General features: G+C 35.6%; 1 protein-coding gene across 1 annotated transcript in view; it reads right to left on the reverse strand.

Moving 5' to 3' along the window:
• CFAP299 (cilia and flagella associated protein 299) overlaps positions 1-21827 on the reverse strand; it is a 281236-nt gene that overhangs the window by 210590 nt on the left and 48819 nt on the right. The gene's annotated exons all lie outside the window — the stretch shown is intronic.

Raw genomic sequence — 21827 nt, forward strand, 5'->3', positions numbered from 1 at the left:
GAGAAGTAAGGGAAAGGAAGAGACCTCCCCTGTGTGTATATGTGTGTGTGTGTTGTGTGTGTGTGTGTGTGTGTGTGTAGAATATAAGCAGTTTTTAATACTCTCCAGGTTCAATCACATACCATTTTCTATGTTAACTGATTATAATGAATATAGTAGTAAGGAGTTAAAGAAATCATTAGATTATGAACAATGATTACTGTATAGTTGTAAATGATTAATTCAATGACTTAATAAAAAATAAGCAGTTTAATGGGCTTGAACTTATTTTTTAAAACTCCATCCGAATTGGTAAACATATCAAAACCTACCTGCCCCAGGTTTATTTAAATCACTCCATCTCTTTTATCAGATCTTATATTTAATAACCTGTAATAATCAAATTAATATTCATTACATATAAATTACAAGCTTCTCACTTAAGGCATGATCTTTAGAAAATGTTTTAAAATTTATGGTAATAAATTCTGGTAATAAACCTGGATAATTGCTTTAGACTCTGAAGCCACCCTGCCTGGATTGAAATTTCAGCTCCACTATGTACTAGCTGGAGCCTGGTGGCTCAGTGATTAAAAGCTCAGCTGCTAAACAAAATGTCGGCAGTTCAAATTCACCAGCCACTCCTTGGAAACCCTATGGGGCAGTTCTACTCTGTCCTATAGGGTCTCTACGAGTCAGAATCGACTCAACAGCAATGGTTATTATTATTATTATTTTGTATGTACTAGCTGAAGAAGTTAGTCAAGTTTCTTAACCTCTCTGTCCTTCAATTTCATCATACATCAAATGATTTTAGGCATTAATTAAGTAAATACTTATAAAAACACTTTAGTACAAACTGAATCTTAGAATGTGCTCAATGTTAGCCATTTTTATCAAGTAAATAATGGAGGCACAAAGTAAAAATGCCTCCAGCTAACTCAGCCAATGCAGTACCAGAATATGAATTACCCAGTCAGTGGACCCTGATTTCTCAATGACAAAAACAAGCCTTTGTTCTCAAATAAACATTTCCTGCTGAATTCTTATCACTCTGCTCATCCCTGGCATGCTGGTGCAGCTAAAACACACAAATAAAAAAAACCTTTGCCATCTAATTGATTCTAACTCATGGTGACTCCATGTGTTACAGAGTAGAACTACTCCATAGAGTTTTCTTGGCTATAATCTTTATGGAAGCAAAGTGCCAGGCCTGTCTTTCACAGCACCACTGGATGGGTTCAAACCACCAACATTTTGGGTCATTATCTGAGAGAATACCATTTGTGCCACCCTAGAACCAAAAGATATTCCATTTATCCTCCATCCCTCAGATACCATTGAGTTTCTACTCTGGTCTCTGGCAACTCTAAATACAGGCTCTTGCCTGGACTACTGATTTAGAAACAGCTGGTGACTGTCTTGTTTCCTAAGCTCTGTAAGTGGTATAAGACCACCCAAAGAAAACCCAAACCCATTGCTGTCGAGTCTATTCCAACTCATAGCGGCCCTATAGGACAGAGTAAAACTGCCCTATAGGGTTTCCAAGGAGCACCTGATGAATTTGAACTGCCAGCCTTTTGGTTAGCAACTGTAGCTCTTAACCACTAACCAAGTGTAAGACCAGAGCTATGATAATTGAGTATGTTGTAATAAATTCTTGAACTCTTAAAACAGGGCTCAGGAAAGGCTAATTTAAGCTCTAAGTTGGGGTGGGGTGGGGGATGGTTTTGAGGTGAAGCCTTGAATAGAAGAGTTGTTTCTTACGGTGGTTTGTCATTGTTTATTAGGTAGGAGTGATTAGCAGATAATACTGGGTAGACAATCAAAGAGACAATCCAGATAAATTAATATGATCTAACTGAATTCAACAGTGAATAATAAAGATAATAAATATGACCAAGCTCAGCTTATCCCAGGAATGCAAAGAGGATTTAGTATTAGAAATTCCTTAATATCTTCCACCACTTTAATAAATTCAAGGGGAAAAAAAAAGGCAAGATTATCTATCTTAGTAAACTGAATACAAAAAGGATCTTTCTATGTCATACACACACACGCACACACGCACACGCATATATCACTGTAAATAGGGAAATAGTAGGCTTTATCTGTTTAAAATCAGGAACAACACAATCCACCCATGTACTGTAAGGCTTCACAAGGACAATAAATAGAGAAAAAATAAATTAGAAAAAGAAAGGCAAAATGACTGGAAGGAATAAAATAGAAATGTTATTATTTGCAAATGATATTACTATTCACACTGAAACGCCATGCCCCAAAAAATCTACTGACAAATTATGAGAAATAATAGGACAGCTTAAGAAGATGGATATTTGTACAGAATATTTGTACAAATGCATATTTGTACAGAAGCAATAAACACCTAAAAATGAAATACTTAAAGGACATTTTATAAAACATTAAAACTACTTTTCTTGGAATTTGTCTAGCATATATTATAATAATTAATCGACAGGGACAAAGAGAACAATGAAAGAACGGAAAGCCCAAAAACAAAAAGTATACTGAAAGATACAACACATCAGATTAGTGGGGAAAGAAAGTATTCTTAAATAAATGGAAATGGAAAAAAGTTATCCACACTGAAAAAATAAACTGGATCCCTACTACACGCCATGAACAAAAGACTTGAATGTCAAAAGCAAAACTTTAAAACTTCTAGTAACAAATACAGTTGAATATCTTTCTAACCTTTGGGCTAGTAAGAATTTCCTAAGCAAGAAGCAAAAATATCTAGTCATAGGAGACAAATGATATGTTTGAATGTGTAAAATTCAAAACTTCTGTTCCTCAAAAGACATCATAAAGAAATAAAAATAAAAGCTACAACCTTGGAGAGCATTCTTTTAAAACATATAATTCATTATGGATAGCATTAAGATAATATATTTTAAAACTTCCCCAAATCAATAAGAAAAGCAGCCAAAAGATAAATGGGGAAACACATGAACAAACATTTCACAAAAAGTGAAATTCATATGGTCATCAAGCAATTGAAGAGAGACTCAACATTGTGAGAAGTTAGGAAAATGCCAATCAGACCAAAATGAGCTACCATTTACATGCATACAACCATATAGATGTACAATCCCAAATGAAATACTAGGCAACTGAATCTATCCAGTATGGTACTCATCATCAAGTAGGATTTATCTTAAGAATGTAGGTTTGGTTCAATATCATTCTCTATATTAGCTGACTAAAAGATTAAAAGGACAGGATCATCTCATTAGATGTAAAACCAAAAAAAATCAGTTCAATACCTATATATTTTTTTAATCTTATTAAACTCGAAATAAAAGCAAACTGCCTAATCATGATAAGGACTACCTACCAGAAACATCATAAGGAAATATAGGAACTCTGCACTAACTCCCTCTATGATAAGAAATAATACCAGAATGCCTCTATAATCAAAATGAAACAAAACAGTAGATTGGAAAGAAAAAAAAAAGTCGTTTTTAGAGATAGCGTAATTATTTTCTTAGAAAACTAAGAAAATTAATTAGACCTAATAAGAAAATTCAGCACAGTTGCTGGATAAAAGTATAATTAATAAGTTCAGCAAGGTTGCTGGATTAAAAAAAAAAAAAATGCAGTGCCGTCGAGTCGATTCAGACTCATAGCGAAGGTTGCTGGATAGCAGTATAATTAATTGCATTCTTCTCACCAGAATTAACTTACTAGAAAACGTAAGAAAAAGTAAGTTAACATTTACATGCAAAAGCAACATGGTATACAATGTGTAAAATATGCAACAAAAACTACAACACATCTAAGAATTAACAAACAAAAATGCATTTGGCATGTATAGGGAAAATCCAAACTATATAAAAAAGCATAAATTTATATCTGTATAAATGGAAAGATATATGTTATACATCAAAGGGAAAGCTTGTAAAGATATAAATTTTCCTCTGAATTAACCTAAAGGCAACACTACTCAAAAATTGCAGGAGGATTTTTGAAGGAAAATTTACAAATTCTAGAATTTATGTGAAAGAATAAATATCCACAAAGAACTAAGATAATTTGTTTCCCTGTCATATATTAAAACCTACTCAAAGGCACAGTATAGTTGTAGAAAGAATAGAATAGAGAGATCAAAAGCTGAGTCATATACATGAGATCTTGATCTATGAAAGAGGAGCATTGCAAATCATTTGGGAAAGGATGGTCTATTCGTCATGAGAAAAATTAGCTCACTAAATATGGAAAAATGAAGTTGAATAGTTACCTCACATCATGTACAGAATAGAGTCTAAATGGATTAAGGACCTAAATGACAAATGTAAAATTATAAAGGGAATATAGGAAAATATCTTTGAGACCTGAGAGTGGGGAAGAGTTTCGTCTAAAGAAACCTAAAAATACAAATTCTAAAAGGAAAAATTAATGTATTTGATAACAGAATTAAAGATGTCTGTTCAAAGAAGACATGGACGCAGACAAGGTAACAGAATGATAAAAGATATTTGTAAAGTCTAAAATCATAAAGGATTGATAACTAATTAAAAAAAAATTATTGAAAACTGAAAGACAACCCTATAGCAAAGAATATGAATAAGCAATTAATAAAAGGAAAATTCAAATGACTAATGAGCATGTGAAGAGATGCTCAACTTTACATAAAAAAAAAATTACACAGTAATGAAATATCTATTTACAATGTGCAGACTGAAAACAAATCAGAGAGTCAGGTAATGTTAAGAGCTACCATGGATGTAGGAAAACAGGAGGCCTCGTTTTCTGCTTTTGGAATGCAAACAGGCATGGTCACTCTGGAAAGTAATCTGACAAGAAAACAACACACAAAAAAGTTGCCATCGAGTAGATTCCAACTCATAGCAACCCTATAGGACAGAGTAGAACTGCCCCATAGTGTTTCTAGGGAGCAGCTGATGAACTGGAACTGCCAACTTTTTGGTTAACAGCCAAGCTCAACCACTACGCCACTAGGGCTCCAAAATATGCCAATATTCAGTGAAATTCTGCATGGTATACCAATGACCTTTCTCATTCCTTGGTGTGTACCAGCAATACTCTCAGACACATCCACCCACTGACATTTACAAGGACATCCATCACAGCATTGTCTGTGAGACAAAAACTTGGAAGTAACCTAGATCACTCACCAAGGGAATGGATAATTACAATGCAGTGCACGGATATAATGGAAAAGTATGCTAATTAATACCAAATTAGCAATGCGGATAGGCCTCAAATACATAAAATGTAAAGAACAGGAGCGGCTACATAGTGCTATTTGCATTTCTGTAAAATTTTTAAGCCTGGTTTTCTAGAAAAACGTATTTAAATAGATACAGGGAGTACCAACTTATGACAGGGTTCTATTCTGATGACTCTGTCATAAATTGGTTCTGAAGTAAGTCGAATACCTCAATATTTTTTTGGTTTTCGTTATTATTGCCTCTTATTATCAGCATTTTATAAATCTGATCTTTATATATCTTTGGGGATTGGAAATGTTACACACAGACTTACAGATATGATGACATGAGGAAATTACATGTTGCAACACTATATGTAGTGCATATTACAAACAAAAAGATGTACCAAAAAAAAAAAAAAAGGACAGTCATAAGTACAGTTCATCGTAATTCAAATATATCGTAAGTCAGGGACTATCTGTATGTGAAAAGAAGAAGGCAAAGGAAATAAATTAAATATCCTAGTGTGTGTGTGTGCGCGCGCATGTGTACGAAGAGAACTGTGATTGAAAATCAAGGATAAAGAAGGAAAACAAAATAATAAAATTTAATTAGTAAGGATCCCAGAAGTGACCGATGTTAATCCTGTGATATGGAATGAGGAGCACAGTCAACGCAACTCCATGTTCCTGAGGTCCTTGACTTAAAAAGGGAGTGGAAGTGTGACATGAACTTTGTTACCTGAAACGAATACAATGAAGCCTTCAAAGTTATTGACTCATGTATGAATTTTTCTGTACAATTCCTTTTTCTCCCTCCACTTACATCTTCTAAATCGTACATGAAACTTTTTGTTCTGATGGATCACTAGATAATGCTTTCCCCCTCATCTCTTGAAATGGGTATTATAGTTAGCTCTTTCAAGCTTACCTTCACACCCAGGAGATCACAGTAGCTAACAACACAGACAAAAAGGAGTTCTGTGGTACCAGTAGTATAACTTGATAGTTTTATACGTTAAGAATGAAACATTACTAATGCCAGACTCTTTAGAAAGTGAAAACTGGCTTTCTAATATCAACATTATACAAAAACGTGTATAATACAGGAACTGTCTAATAATTTTATTTTTAGTTCTCCCTACTTCTAGCAGGCAGCTTTTATATTCTAAGAGCTAAGAGTCCTGATCTTCTGGTTAGTAGAAAGGATGAGTAATCAGGTACTATAACAGGTAAAACAGATGTGTTTGGGTGGGTGTGTGTGTGGGTGGGTGGGTGGGTGTGTGTGTGGGTGGGTGTGTGTGTGTGTTTGTCTAGGGTGAGGGAGGCAACCAAGAACTAGCTAGGTAAGACACTTTGAATAGAAGTCAAAGTCAAGGAGATTTAAGGTCTCTTGAGCCTTCACCTAACTCTTTACGAAAATTTTGCTAAGATTTTCTACTGTTACTCTGAATGCTCACAGGAACCAAATCAAGCGAACATTCAAAACAGCACAGGAGGATTACTGATCATTGAGAATCGATGGGTTCTTGAGTTCTAATGACGAAAAAGAAAACTGGGAAAAACAGATCGAACCATTTAGATGAAAAGAAGCATAATGGCAGCATTTCTGATGACTAACATCTCTTGACTACTAGCCAAAAGGTTGGCAGTTCGAATTTATCCAGAGGCACCTGAAAAGACAGGCCTGGCGATCTGCTTCTGAAAGGTCACAATCTCCAAAACCCTGTGGTGCAGCTTTACTCTGCACATGGGATCGCCATAAGTCAGAATCGACTGATGGCAGCTTACAGCAACAACAATATCAACTTCAGACAATTGCTCAGCGTAGTTGTTTAAAAATTGTCATAAAAGATAAATTTTTGTAGATAAAATTAGGCAATTTGATAGGGTCCAGTTACAATATTTGTTATTGATTCTACAGGGCAAGAGAAAGTTATTTTATTCTACAAATCTTGGTATTATTATCGTTGTAAAATGTTGATGGAGATATGGTTCATTCTGTCATACTAGGTTCTTTTTATTTGGCCTCCTAGAGGAAAAATTACCTCAGCTCTTAGAACCAGCAATATCTATGCTTCTTCTGCTCAATGGTTTTGTGGATCTAGATGGACACTATGAATTATGGAACATAAAGATTTTCCTCTTTGAATTGCCTGCCCAAATACATTTTGAGCACTGACTCAACCTCAGCGTCACTGTATTTTTTCCACCATTATTTTTTCTTCTCTCCACCTTGCAAAACCTTATTGCCATGAGATATATATATATATTCCCTTCCCCTTGCAAACCACCACAAATTCTTTTGTAGGAATGCAGACTGAAGTTTGTTGATAGATACAGAGAGGGAGGCATGGAGGGAGGGAGAAATGGAAGAAGAGAAAAGAAGGGAGGGAAGGAAAAGAAGAGGCATTTTAAAAGCTGTTTCTTAGAAATGTGATCTGGCAGCAGGATATTAGAGGGTGAAGAAAGTTGAGATTGAGCAAAGAATTAAGGTATTGCAATAAACCAAGACAATTTAAAGCAGAACTAGATTAGTAATACGTAAGAAGAATGCAAAATGTAGGAGCAAGTATAAACAGAAGAGTCCAACAAAATTTATTGTCAGTTGCCATTTAGAATTGCTTACCAGGTAAATTTTGAAGCTATTCTAAAATATAAAGCCTTATAGGGTCAATATAGTGGTATTGCAAGATTATTTTTCAGTGTATTTTTATTTGGAGAACAGGATTCAGTGAGTGGAATATAATGAACTCATTTTTTAGGTATTTTATTATTGGTTTGACAATATAACACTAAAAAAAAGAGATATAGAGCTAAAAGCCCAGGAAATAAGCCAGGACTTGATATCTGACCCAGGATAACTGAAAGCATAAAAATGGCTGAGATATGAAAGTGGTGAAACATCAATGAGGTGTAAAACCAACAAACTGGCCTTTGGGAGTGATTCAGGTTAAATAACAGAAAGGAAGAGGACACAGAGAAGATAGCAGATATCAGCAAGTCTGGAAGAGAAATAGGAGGCTGTAACGTGAAAGTTTATAAAGGTTACAAAATGAAAGGAAGAGAACATTATAAAGAATGGATAATCCCTAATTGCTATTAAAGGCAGAAGCAGCAATCAAGAAAGCAGGGTGAATCTGAGAAGAGATCTTTAAATTTGCCTACAAAGGGATTTGGATGACTAATGAATAAGCAAAATTTAGGCAGAGCTCTAAATTAAGGACAATAACAACAAAAAAGACAGGATCTAAATAAAAAAAAAAATTCTGAAGAAAATGACTATAACCTTTTTTAAACTTGTGAATTTTGTTTTTTCTTTGCCAATATTAAAAAAATTTTTTTAATTTATTAATCACTATTAATTAGCTGAACTATCAATATTGTATTTTGTCTACCCAGTTTTCTCTGTGACTTTGTAAATTTATTTTAAGCTCAAACAAGCTAAGATCTATAAATAAATGTGGTAATGATGACAATATGTCAAATATAAAAATAGTCAATTCATTCAATCAATGGACGTATTTACTCTTTTGAGTTAGAATTAATTGCACATATGAGCACGTTCATACAAGTACTTGACAACAGAATAATGATACAGAAACATTTCCTGTGGCTACATAGATGATTAGATAGACAGACACAGACAGATAGATAGATGGGTAGATGGATAGACAGGACAGTCCTTAAAATGATCAGCATTTGCTTGTTGATCTATAATTACTCACTTGTTCAAGACAGAAGAAAAACAGAAAAGAAGAAAAAAAAAAGTAAAAGGGAGAGGAAAGGAAGAAGGAATGGGGAAAATTCAGTGTGTAGTCTCAGTAATGTTATAATATCCAACCAGTTAATAGTCAACATTTACCAGTATTGTATTATTTACAGACTTAGTGAATGTATTTGAAATAATCTTTTGATCTTGTCACACCCTTAGTTACATGAAAAAATAACTCTTCATAAGTCACAAATTCATCTAGTAATGTGAAAGGCTATTTTGTATACATATCTTACTATAGGGTCGCTATGAGTCGGAATCGACTCGATGGCACTGGGTTTTTTTTTTTTTTTTCTGGTTATCTTACTATGAAAATGTTGCATTCAAAGTAATTATTCAATAATGAGTTCCATACAAGCATTTATTTAGAAAAGTTATAATTCTAATACACTAAGATCTAAACACAAAGCAAACCTAATTATCTCTTAAATAATAAATAAAATAGAAAAGAAATTATGAAAAGAGAAGAATTTTTGCTGAAAATATTCATGCTTATTTCACTGGATATGGGCATTTACAATAAGAGACTGGAATGGACTACTTTTATGATTAGTAATATAATTGCTGTTGTTAGATGACATCAAGTCAATTTTCAACTCACAGTGACTCCATGTGACAGAGTTAAACTTCTCCATAGGGTTTTCTACGCTGCAATCTTTATGGGAACAGATCTCCAGGTCTTTCTCCCAAGGAACTGCTCACAGTCATGAGAAATTGCTGGGTGGGTTTGAACTGCCAACCTTTTGGTTACCAGCCAAGTGCATAACCATTGCACCACCAGGGTGGCTTAATAAGATAACTAAACTATACTTTACATTGCATAGAGTAGCAGAATATCACTTGCAGTACTTTCTACAAATCTAAGAAATAGAAATAATCCACCATTTTAGATGAAAGCATATAGGATAATCACCTTGATCAAGTTTATGTAATGGAATATGGCAACTGCCAGATCAAAAACTAAGTCAACAGGTTATTAAACATTAAATTTCAGTTACGTGGCAGATAAAAAGAAGTGATTTTGCTGGGAGAAGGACAAAAACATTGAAATAGAGAGAACCTACCCTTCCTCCTCCCAAAGGCACAGATGTGCATGGACTGCTGAAAGCTGAGGGTGGATTAGAAACCTGAATTCTATACTCAGCAAAGATATCTTTCAAAATTAAAGAGAATATAATTTTGTAGACAAATGAAAGATGAGAAAATTCATTGTCAGCATTCCTGCACTACGAAAAAAAAATGTTAAAATAAGTTATTCAACTAGAATGAATATGGTACCAATGAGAAATCTGAATCTATGCAAAGAAATGAAGGGTACCAGAAATGGTGAAATGAATGTAATATTAAAAAAAAAAAAAAAATTTTTTTTCAATCACTTTAAAAGATAAATGTCTTAAATGAAAATATTAATGTATTATAGGATTCATAACATATATGATCCCTGGAGGCACAATGGTTAAGTGCTTGGCTGCTAACAGAAAGATTGGCAGTTTGAATTCACCAGGAACTTTTCAAGAAAAAAGACATGACCATCTGCCCCTGTAAAGATTACAGCCTAGGAAACCCTATGGAGTAGTTCTACTCTGTCCTATGGGGTCGCTATGAGTCACAATCAACTTGAAGGCACATAATGACAATAACATACTTCTAAGTAAATGCAATACAAGAGTAACACAAAATTTGGGAAGAACCAAGGGAATGATGGCAAGGTTCTTACATGCTACAAGAAGTAATAAAATTATTTGAAAAGTAGACTGTTACAGGTTAAAGATGAATATCTTTACAAACTCTGCAGCAATCACTATTTTTTCTTAAAAAGCAACCACTAATAAAAATTTAAACAGGTATAAGTGATACAGCAGTTGTGAAGATAAAATAGAATCATTAAAAAAAAAAAAAGCAACTAATTTCAAAGAAGGCAGGAATAAAGAAACAAAGACCAGACTGGACAAACAGAAAACAATTAGCAAGACACTAGATTTAAATCCAACCATATCAATAATTACAAAAATACACCAAATATACTAGTTAAAAGATAGTTATTGAGATTTTAAATTTAAAAAAGCAAAATTTACATATATGTTGTATACAAGAAACTCATATTTATTATATAAATAAATGTAATTCAAAAGTAAAAGGAAGGGGGAAAAAGTACCATGAAAATGTTACTTAGAAAAAAGCTAGAGCGGCTATAGGAATATTAGAAAAAGTAAACTTCAGTAAAAGGAATACTACCAGTGATAAACCAAAAAAAGTATATATATATATATGTATGTATAAAATAATGATATAGGAGTCAATTCTTCAAGAACACATAAAAATCAAAAAGTGTAGGCATCTAACCTCAGAGACTCAAAATACACAATGTAAAAATAGATAAAACTGAAAAGTGAAAGAGACAAATCCATATTTATGCTGGATATGGCAATACTATTGTCTAAGTAATCCATAGAACAAGTAATCAGAAAAATCTGTGAGGCTACCAAAGATCTGAACAACATAAGCAATGTGATCCAAGTGAATGTTTTAGAGCATTCCACCTACAACAACAATATATACATTCTTTTCAAGTACGCTGGAACATTCATTCAGATAGACCATATTCTAAGCCATAAGATAAATCTCAACAAATGTTAAAAAAATGAAATCATACAAAACATAGTCTTCTTCCATACAGAACTTAAGCAGAAAACAATATGAAAAAGATATTTTGAAAATCTCCTAATATTTGAAAAGTAATCAACATACTTCAAAATAACTCATGGGTCACAGATGAAATTATAAAACATTTTTAACTGAATTAAAATGAAAATTTGTGGAATGTAGTTAAAGAAGTGCTTAATGGAAAATAAATAGCACTAAAAGCTTGTATTAGAAAAGAAAAATGATCTAAAATGAATAATCTAAGTTTCCACCATAAGATACTAGAAAAAATGGAATGAAAGTGCAAGTGGAAGAAAACAATAAAGATAAGGGTAGAAATAAATGAAACAGAAAACAGAAAAATACTAGAGAAAATCATTAAAGCCAAAAAGCCAGTTTTTTTTTAAAGAAATCAATAAAATTTATAATTTCTAGGTAGTTAGATTAAACCTCTACTTAAGAACTTTTTTTTTAAGAACTTAAGAACAACATAATATCAGGAATGAAAGAGGGAACACCCCTACAGATTCTACATATATTAAAATGATAATAAAATATTGTGCATTATTTTATCCTATACATTTGATACACAGATGAAACGAACAAATTCTTTAAAACACACACACCGTTGTTGTTACTGGCCAATGAGTTGATTCTGACTCATAGTAACCTTATATGTAAGAGAACAAAACATTGCCTAGTCCTGCTCCATCTTTATGATCGTTGGTATGTTGGAGTCTTTGTTGTGGCTATCGTGTTAACCCATCTCATTGATGGATTCCTAACTTTTCACTGATCCTCTACTTTATCAAACATGATGTCCTTTTCTAGTAATAGGTCTTCCCTGACAACATGTACAAAGTAAGCAAGGGGAAGTCTCACCATCCTCACTTCTCTAAGCAGCATTCTGGTTGTATTTCTTCTAAGACTGATCATTCTTCTGGAAGTCCACATATATTTCAATATCCATCACCAACACTACAATTTGAATTCATCAATTCTTCTTCTGTCTTCCTTTTTCATTGTCCAGCTTTCACATGCATCTGAAGCAACTAAAAAGACCATGGCTTGATTCAGGTACTCCTTAGTCATCAAAGTGAAATTTTTGCTTTTTAAAGTTTTAAAAATATCTTGTCCAGCAGGTTTGCCCAATACATCATTTGATTTCCTGACCTCTGCTTTCACTGGTGTTGATTGTTGATCCAAGTAGAATAAAATTATTAATAACTTCATTTTTTTTCCTCCATTTATCATGATGGTGTTTATTGGTCCAGTTACGAGGATTTTGATTTTCTTTATGCTCATCTTCAATCCATACTGAAGGCTATAGTCTTTGATCTTCATCAGTAAATGCTCCAAGCAGTCTTCATTTTCAGCAAGCAAGGTTCTGTCATCTGGATACCAGAGGTTGTTAATGAGTCTTCCTCCAATCCTGATGCCACATCCTTCATTATAATATAATATAACATAACATAACATAACATAACATAACATAACATAACATAACATAACATAACATAACATAACATAACATAACATAACATAACATAACATAACATAATATAATATACTTCTCAGATTATTTTAAGTAGGGTGAAGGAATACAACCTGCCATGCACCTTTCCAATTTTGAACCAAGGTACGAAGATACAAACTACAAAAGGTTATTGAGAAAGGAAGAAATAATCTGAGTATTTCTATTATCTAGTTAACAAATTTTATTTATATTTAATACACTTCTCACAAACAGTGGGTTAGAAGTAGTTAGAATTCTTTACTGATGAATTCTACCAAACAATTAAGGGAGAAATAATATCAATTCTACACAACTATTTCCAGATAGTTGAAGAGCAAGTAAAGTTTCACAAATTATTTAATGAAGTCAGAATTCTCCTGACTGAAGAAAAGAAAACTGAAGTCAAATATTCTTCATTAAAATGCATGAAAAAATTCTCAACAGAACGTTAGCAAATTGAATCCAACAACATGAGTAAATTGGGTTCATCTCAGGAATGTAAGGTTGGTTTGACTTTTAAAAATCATTCAATGTATTTCACTTTATCAGTAGTCTTAAAGATGAATTCAATAGATAGAAAAATATAATTTGACATAATTTAAAACTCAATTATGATAAAATATCTTAGCAAGCTAAGAATAAAAGGAAACTTCCTCAACCTGGTAAAGCGCATCTAAAAAAACCTATTGTTGTTGTTGTTAGGCACCGTCGCGTCAGTTCAGACTCATAGCGACCCTATGTGCCACAGAACAAAACATTACCTGGTCCTGTGCCACACTCACAATCATTGTTTTGCTTGAGCCCACTGTTGCAGCCACTGTGTCAATCCACCTTGTTGAGAGTCTTCCTCTTTTCCGCTGACCCAGTACTTTACCAAGCATGATGTCTTTCTCCAGGGAATGATTCCTCCTGACAATATGTCCAAAGTATGTAAGACGCAGTCTTGCCATCTGTGCTTCTAAGGAGCATTCTAGTTGTAATTCTTCCAAGACAGATTTGTTTGTTCTTTTGGCAGTCCATGGTATGTTCAATATTCATCTCCCACACTGCAATTCAAAGGCATCAATTCTTCTTCTGTCTTCCTTATTCATTGTTCAGCTTTCCCATGCACATGATGCAACTGAAAATAGCATGGCTTGGGTCAGACACACCTTAGTCTTCAAGGTGACATCTTTGCTTTTCAACACTTTAGAGAAGTCCTTTGCAGCAGATTTGCCCCATGCAACGCACCTTGCAATTTCTTGACTGCTGCTTCCGCGGGTGTTGATTGTGGATCCAAGCCAAATGAAATCCTTGACAACTTCAATCTTTTCTCTGTTTATCATGATGTTGCTTATTGGTCCAGTTGTAAGGAGTTTTGTTTTCTTTATGTTGAAGTGTGATCCATACTGAAGGCTGTAGCCTTTGATGTTCATTGGTTAAGTGCCTCAAGTCCTCTTCACTTTCAGCAAGCAAGGTTGTGTCATCTGCATAGTGCAGATTGTTAATGAGTCTTCCTCCAATCCCGATACCCCATTCTTCTTCACATAGGCTGGCTTCTCAGATTATTTATTCAGCATACAGATTACATAGGTATGGTGAAAGGATGCAACCCTGACACACACTTTTCCTGACTTTAAACCACGCAGCATTCGTTGTTCTGTCTAAACAACTGCCACTTGATCTATGTACAGGTTCCTCATAAGCACAATTAAGTGTTCTGAAATTCCCATCCTTCACAATGTTATCCATAATTTGTTAGGATCCACACAGCCAAATGCCTTTGCAGGGTCACTAAAACATAGGTAAATATCCTTCTGGTATTCTCTGCTTTCAGCCAGGATCCATCTGACATCAGCAATGATATCCCTAGTTCCACGTCCTCTTCTAAATCCTGAGAATGAACAAATGTAGCAACCCTAGCCTGATGAGAGTAGAACTACCAGAATCTCAGTCAATTTATGAAGATTTGGGTCCTATAATTGTGATCCAATGAGGTGATAGCTGAAGGCAGAGGATTTAGAATGGATATTGGAACAGGGAGACAATGATAGCCAGTTGAGGCCCCCAAATCAAGAGCAGTGAGGGGCAGTATAGCTCATCCCACTAACCTTCCTCTTCTAAGTTTCATCTTAGGAGGAGAGGCCCCTCAGCACTTCAGAGGAGCTGCTCCTTGTACATATGAAGTAAATGTGTATGTCACAAGGGGTGAACTAAGACAGGCATGGAGCTGCACCGCTCAGATAACTCTTAGAGTAGGACCTTACTGCCTCTCTGCTGATAAGCTGACAGGTCCCAGCTGCTAGCCCTTTCAGGTTCTGCCTCAACTTACACATTTCTTAGAACAGCCTCTAGCCAACAATTGGTCATGGTGAGGTTACTACTTCATTTCAATTAATGTTGTTGTTAGTTGCCATCAAGTAAGCCCCTGACTCATGGCAACCCAGTGTACAAGTGAATGAAATGCTGCCCTGTCCTGCACCATCAATTGCAAGTCAGACCATTGTGATCCAAAGGGTTTTCATTAGCTGATTTTTGGGAATAGATCCCCAGGCCTTTCCTCCTAGTCCATCTTAGTCTAGAAGCTCCACTGAAATATGTTCAGTATCACAGTATCAAAAAAGCCTTCATTTACAGATGGGTGATGTCTGCACATAAGGTACATTAGCTGGGAAATGAACCCAGTTCTCCTGCATAAAAGGTGAGAATTCTACCACTGAACCACAAATGTGTCACACGGACAGTCTTTACTGTGGAGCTCTTCATTGTGGACGCAGAGTCTTTGTAACTTTCACATCAAGGTCTTACAGCTTTTCCTGCTCAGTTTTGCTTCCTCACTTTTGTTTTCACAGGTCACCTCCCAGTAAAAATTTTGCACTCCTAACTCTCAGTGTTTGCTTCCTGAAGAAGCTAATCTGCAACAAGCCACGATGCATAGTTTTGGTTTGAAAGCTACAAAACATATGAGAATAACTTTATAAAATATGATTCTTGAAAACAACCCAATCAAAAAATGGGCAAAGGACTTGAGTAGACATTTCACCAAAGAGAATATTCAAATGGCTAACAAACACATGAAAGGATGTGTAATGTTTTTAGCCATCAGAGAGATTAAAATCAGAACCTCAATCAGATACCACTTCACTCCTGTTAGAATGACTAAGACTAAAAAAAAAGTAACAAATGTTGGTGAGGATGTGGGGAAATTGAAACCCTTCCCTTGCCAGTGGAAATACCAAATAATAGACTCATTGTGGAAAACAGTGTGGGAGTTTCTCAAAAAACTAAAAATAGAACTACCAGAAAAAACCAAACACTTTGCGATCAATTCCGACCACAGTGACCCAACAGAACAGAGTAAAACCGCCCTGTAGGGTTTCCAAGGAGTGGTTGGCGGACTCGAACTGCCAACTTTTGGTTAGCAGCCACTGCCCTTAACCACTGTACCACCAGGTCTCCAGAACTACCATATGACCCAGAAGTCCCACTGCTAGGTATATACACAAGGAACTTACAAGCATGAGGTGAACAGACATGTGTACATCAATATTCTCTGCAGCATCATTCACAATAGCCAAAAGGTGGAAACATCCTAAATGCCCAACAATGGATAAATGGATAAAAAAAAATGTGGTACACATATACAATAGAATACTACTCAGCCAGAAAGAGAAATAAAGTCCTGATACATGCTACAACATGAATGAACCTTGAGGACATTACGCTGAGTGAAATAAGTTAATTACAAAAGGACAAATATTGTATGACCTCACTTCTATAAACCGACAAAAATACGCAAATACATAGAGTCCAAAGTTTATCAGTGGCCACCAGGGGCAAAAGGAGGTGGGATAAGGGGAGCCACTATTTGGATGCATATAGATTCTGTTTACATTTATGGAAAATTTGGCATTGATTAAGGGCAATAGTTGCATAACTGATTAATGCAATTGATTTCACTAAGCTGCACACCTGAAAAACGCTGAATTGGCAAAAGCTGCATCATATACACATTTTACAACACCTCCCCCCCCCAAAAAAAAAAACAGAGCAGCAGTTGCTACTGTTTATATACAACCAAACATCTCATGGGCTTTGTTTTCTTGGTTTAGAAGTTTACGGTCATGGTTTTATGGGACATCCTAGTCATTTGGCCTAATAATGGTTTTAGTGTTTCTGATCTATCTCCTAGTTCGTTGCAGAGCTTCTGGTATCTTAAGAGCTTGCATGAGGCCATCCAAGGTACAATTGGTCTCTATTCGCCTGGAATAATAGTGGAAGGAGACTGAAGAATAGGAGGAGAAAATGAAATGTGTGTCTAATTGCCTCCATGAACAAGTCGTTTCTTTTCCATGAGACAAGTAGAGCAGATGGTACCCGGCTACCATTTCTGAAAATTTTGATCAAAGATTCTATAGAAGAATCCTGATCAAAACCTGGAAAAATGCAGAACAGAATTTCAAATTCTCATGGAATCCATATTTCTGGAGTCACTGAGGCTAGATGAACGCTAAAACTATTGCTCTAAGATAATCTTTAAAACTCAAACCTTAAACTAAAACTAGTGCCTGAAGTGTTACTTAAACCAAACAATAATTTAGCTTGGTTTTAGGACAGTTCTACTCTGTCCTAGAGGGTCGCTATGAGTCAGAATCAACTCGACAGCATTGGGTTTTTGGTTTTTTTTAGTCAAGAATGTCTGCCTTGAGCATTGTACTCTTTTACAGAATTACTCTATGTGATCACACTGACGAAAGTAACTCGAAATGTAAATGAGAAGCTTAGGGAGCAGTGAGTTTATGTTAATGATGGAGGAATAATTTGGAAAAGAATAACAAGAATCGTTGCACATCTTGAAGAATGTAATCAATGTCACTGAACTGTACATGTAGAAATTATTGAATTGGCGTATGTTTTGCTGTACATATTTTTGTTACCTCAAGCAGGTTCTGCTTAGTGTGGTTTCTCATCAATAAAGACACACCAAGGTGAGAAGAGAGGAAAAGAATTTATTTCAAGTGTTCAGGCAAGTAGAAGGAGGTGTATACCTCAAATCAAGCTCTCCAAACAAAGGAAGGCGGACGTTTTATACCATCTCGTACAAGGAAGTACATACAAACTGTATGGACTACACAGGTTATCATGGCATGCAAACACAGTGAAACAAACTTCACTTTTTTTTTTCCCCCTTTGGCATGTAGGCTAGTAAACTCTGTTTGACTGGCTTGAGCCACACCCAGCTCTTTGAGGACAATGAACAGGAGGGGCAGATTCCACTGGGTATGAGCAGCTCCCAAGTGAGCCACACCCATCGCCATCACCCAAAGCTTTGTGAATGGCCAAGCAGCTTCTGGCTTCCTTGGCTATCATTTTCACCAAAAAAAAAATAGTTATTTTTGAAAATACCTGATTCCTGAAACCAGGCAAAAAGTTGAAAACATTTCACAGAAACCATATTTTATCTAGCAGAACACTTAAAATTTACGTAATTTCTCTCATTTAATTCTCAGGTATATGGTATTCGAAACTTTATTCAAAGATAAGACACATAGATGGAATAATAAAGTCATTTTACATGAAACAAACTTTGACCTTTCGTCCAACTTCATCTCCCTAAAATTAAAAGAAGATTTTGTCAATAAATGGATATTTCCATCTTCTGGTGGTGTAGTGGTTAAGCACTACAGCTGCTAACCCAAGCGTCGGCAGTTCGAATCCACCAAGCACTCCTTGGAAACTCTATGGGGCAGTTCTACTCTGTCCTATAGGGTCGCTATGAGTCACAACGGACTCTATGGCACCTAATAACAACAGTTAGTAGATATAACTGAGTGACTTTGTCCCCCCTTAGGCTGAACACTCTCTTGGATGAACTTGTTAGATAGTCAGGCTCCTCACTTTCAATCATCTTATCCTTTTAGTAGATAAATTAGTCCCTCTTAAGACTGGTTGTGGGATAATGCCCTTATTTTCTCTGAAATAGCATTTGAAATGTACGTTGGTGGAATAAGTGGTAGCATTGATGTTGATGCAGCTGGTACTTATATGGTTGGCTCTTACCATCCTCTTGCAAAACTTTATGATGAACTTTTGGTAATTCCTGTAAGAATTCCCTGTAGTAGCTATAGGAGATTCAGGTCCTGAATGTACAGGGATCTCTGTGATTTTTTTTTTGCTTGATGAAGAGGATTTCTGTGGTGATCCATGAGAATATTTGTATGCCCTTTATCCTCAGCTGCATCTGGAATTAAATGTAAGGGCTGGATACGTTCCCAGTCTTTCTTACAGTAGTCAATCCAGTCAATTTACTATCTGTTCACTTTCACCTTCTGGTGTCATTTGGATGTCTGTTGTGCATCATAACAAATTAGAAGCAAGGATGGCGAGACTTCATCTCACGTACTTTGAACGTGTTATCAGGAGGGATCAGTGTTTGGAGAAGGACATCATGCTTCATAAAATAGATGGTCAGCAATGTGTCTTTTGATTTTTTGACTGCTGCTTCCATGGCTGTTGATTGCGGATCCAAGTAAAATGAAATCTTTGACAACCTCAATCTTTTCTCCATTTATCATGATGTTGCTTATTGGTCCAGTTGTGAGGATTTTTGTTTTCTTTATATTGAGGTGCAATCCATTCTGAAGGCTGTGGCTTTTGATCTTCATCAGTAAGTGCTGCAAGTCCTCTTCACTTTCAGCAAGCAAGGCTGTGTCATCTGCATAACACAGGTTGTTAATGAGTCTTCCTCTAATCCTGATGCCCCATTCTTCTTCACATAGGCCAGCTTCTCAGATTATTTATTCAGCATACAGATTACATAGGTATGGTGAAAGGATACAACCCTGAGGCACACCTTTCCTGACTTTAAACCATGAAGTATCCCCTATTTCTGTCTGAACAACTGCCTCTTGGTCTATGTACAGGTTCGTTATAAGCACAATAAAGTGTTCTGGAATTCCCATTCTCCCCAGTATTATCCATAATTTGTTATGATGCACAAAGTCAAATGCCTTTGAAGAGTCAATAAAACACAAGTAAACATCCTTCTGATATTCTCTCCTTTCAGCCAAGATCCATCTGACATCAGCGATGATATCCCTAGTTCCATGTCCTCTTCTAAATCCTGCTTGAATTTCTGGCAGTTCTCTACTGATGTACTGCTGCAGCCACTTTTGAATGACCTTCAGCAAAATTTTACTTGCATGTGATATTAATGATATTATTCAATGATTTCGACATCGGGTTGGATCACCTTTCTTGAGAATAGGCATAAATATGGATCTCTTACAGTCAGTTGGCCAGGTAGCTGTCTTCCTAATTTCTTGGCACAGACAAGTGGGCACTTCCAGCTCTGCATCTGTTTGTTGAAACATCTCAATTAGAATTCTGTCAATTCTTGGAGCCTTGTTTTCTGCCAATACATTCAGAGCAGCTTGGACTTCTTCCTTCAGTACCATCGGTTCTTGATCATATGCTACCTCCTGAAGTGGTTGAACATTGACCAATTCTTTTTGGTCTGGTGACTCTCTGTATTCCTCCCATCTTCTTTTAATATTCTCCCTGTAGAATCCTTTAGCATTGCAACTCGAGGCTTGGATTCTTTCTTCAATTCTTGCAGCTTGAGAAATGCTAAGCGTGTTCTTCCCACTTTGTTTTCTAACTCCAGGTCTTTGCCCATGTCATCATAATACATTACTTTGTCTTCTCGAGCCACACTTTGAAATCTTCTGCTCAGCTCTTTGACTTCATCACATCTTCCTTTTGCTTTAGCTACTCGACGTTCAAGAGCAAGTTTCATACTCTCTTCTGACATCCATTTAGATCTTTTCTTTCTCTCTTATCTTTTTACTAACCTCTTGCTTTCTTCATTATGATGTCCTTGATGTCATCCCACAACTCATCTGGTCTTCAGTCACTAATATTCAACATACCAAATCGATTCTTGAAGTGGTCCCTAAATTCGGGTGGGATATACTCAAGTTCGTACTTTGGCTCTCGTGGACTTCTAATTTTCTTCAGTTTCAACTTGAACTTGCATATGAGTAAATGATGGTCTGATCTGCAGTCAGCCCCTGGCCTTATTCTGACTGATGATACTGAGTTTGTCCTTCATCTCTTTCCACAGATATACTTGATTTGATTCCTGTGTATTCCATCTGGCGAGGTCCATGAGTATAGTCACCATTTATGTTGGTGAAAGAAGGTATTTGCAATGAAGAAGTCTTTGGTCTTGCAAAATTAGATCATGAGATTTCCCACATCATTTCTATCACCAAGGCCATATTTTCCAACTACCAGTTCTTCTTCTTTGTTTCCAACTTTCACATTCCAATCACCAGTAATTATCAGTGCATCCTGATTGCATGTTCAATCAATTTCAGGCTGTACAAGTTGATAACAATCTTTAATTTCTTCATCTTTGGCCTTAGTGATTGGTGCATAAATTTAAATGATAGTCATATTAACTGGTCTTCCTTGTAGGTGTATGGATATTATCCTATAACTGACAGCATTTTACTTCAGGATAGATCTTGAAACGTTCTTTTTGATGATGAATGCAACACCATTCCTCTTCAAGTTGTCGTTCCCAGCATAGTAGACCATATGTTTGTCATATTCAAAATGACCAATACCAGTCCATTTCAACTCACTAATGCCTAGAATATCGGTATTTATGGTTTCCACTTAATTTTTGACAATTTCCAATTTTCCTAGATTCATACTTCGTACATTTCATG

The sequence above is a fragment of the Loxodonta africana genome, chromosome 5, assembly GCF_030014295.1.
Source record: "Loxodonta africana isolate mLoxAfr1 chromosome 5, mLoxAfr1.hap2, whole genome shotgun sequence".
Classification (NCBI taxonomy): Eukaryota; Metazoa; Chordata; class Mammalia; order Proboscidea; family Elephantidae; genus Loxodonta; species Loxodonta africana.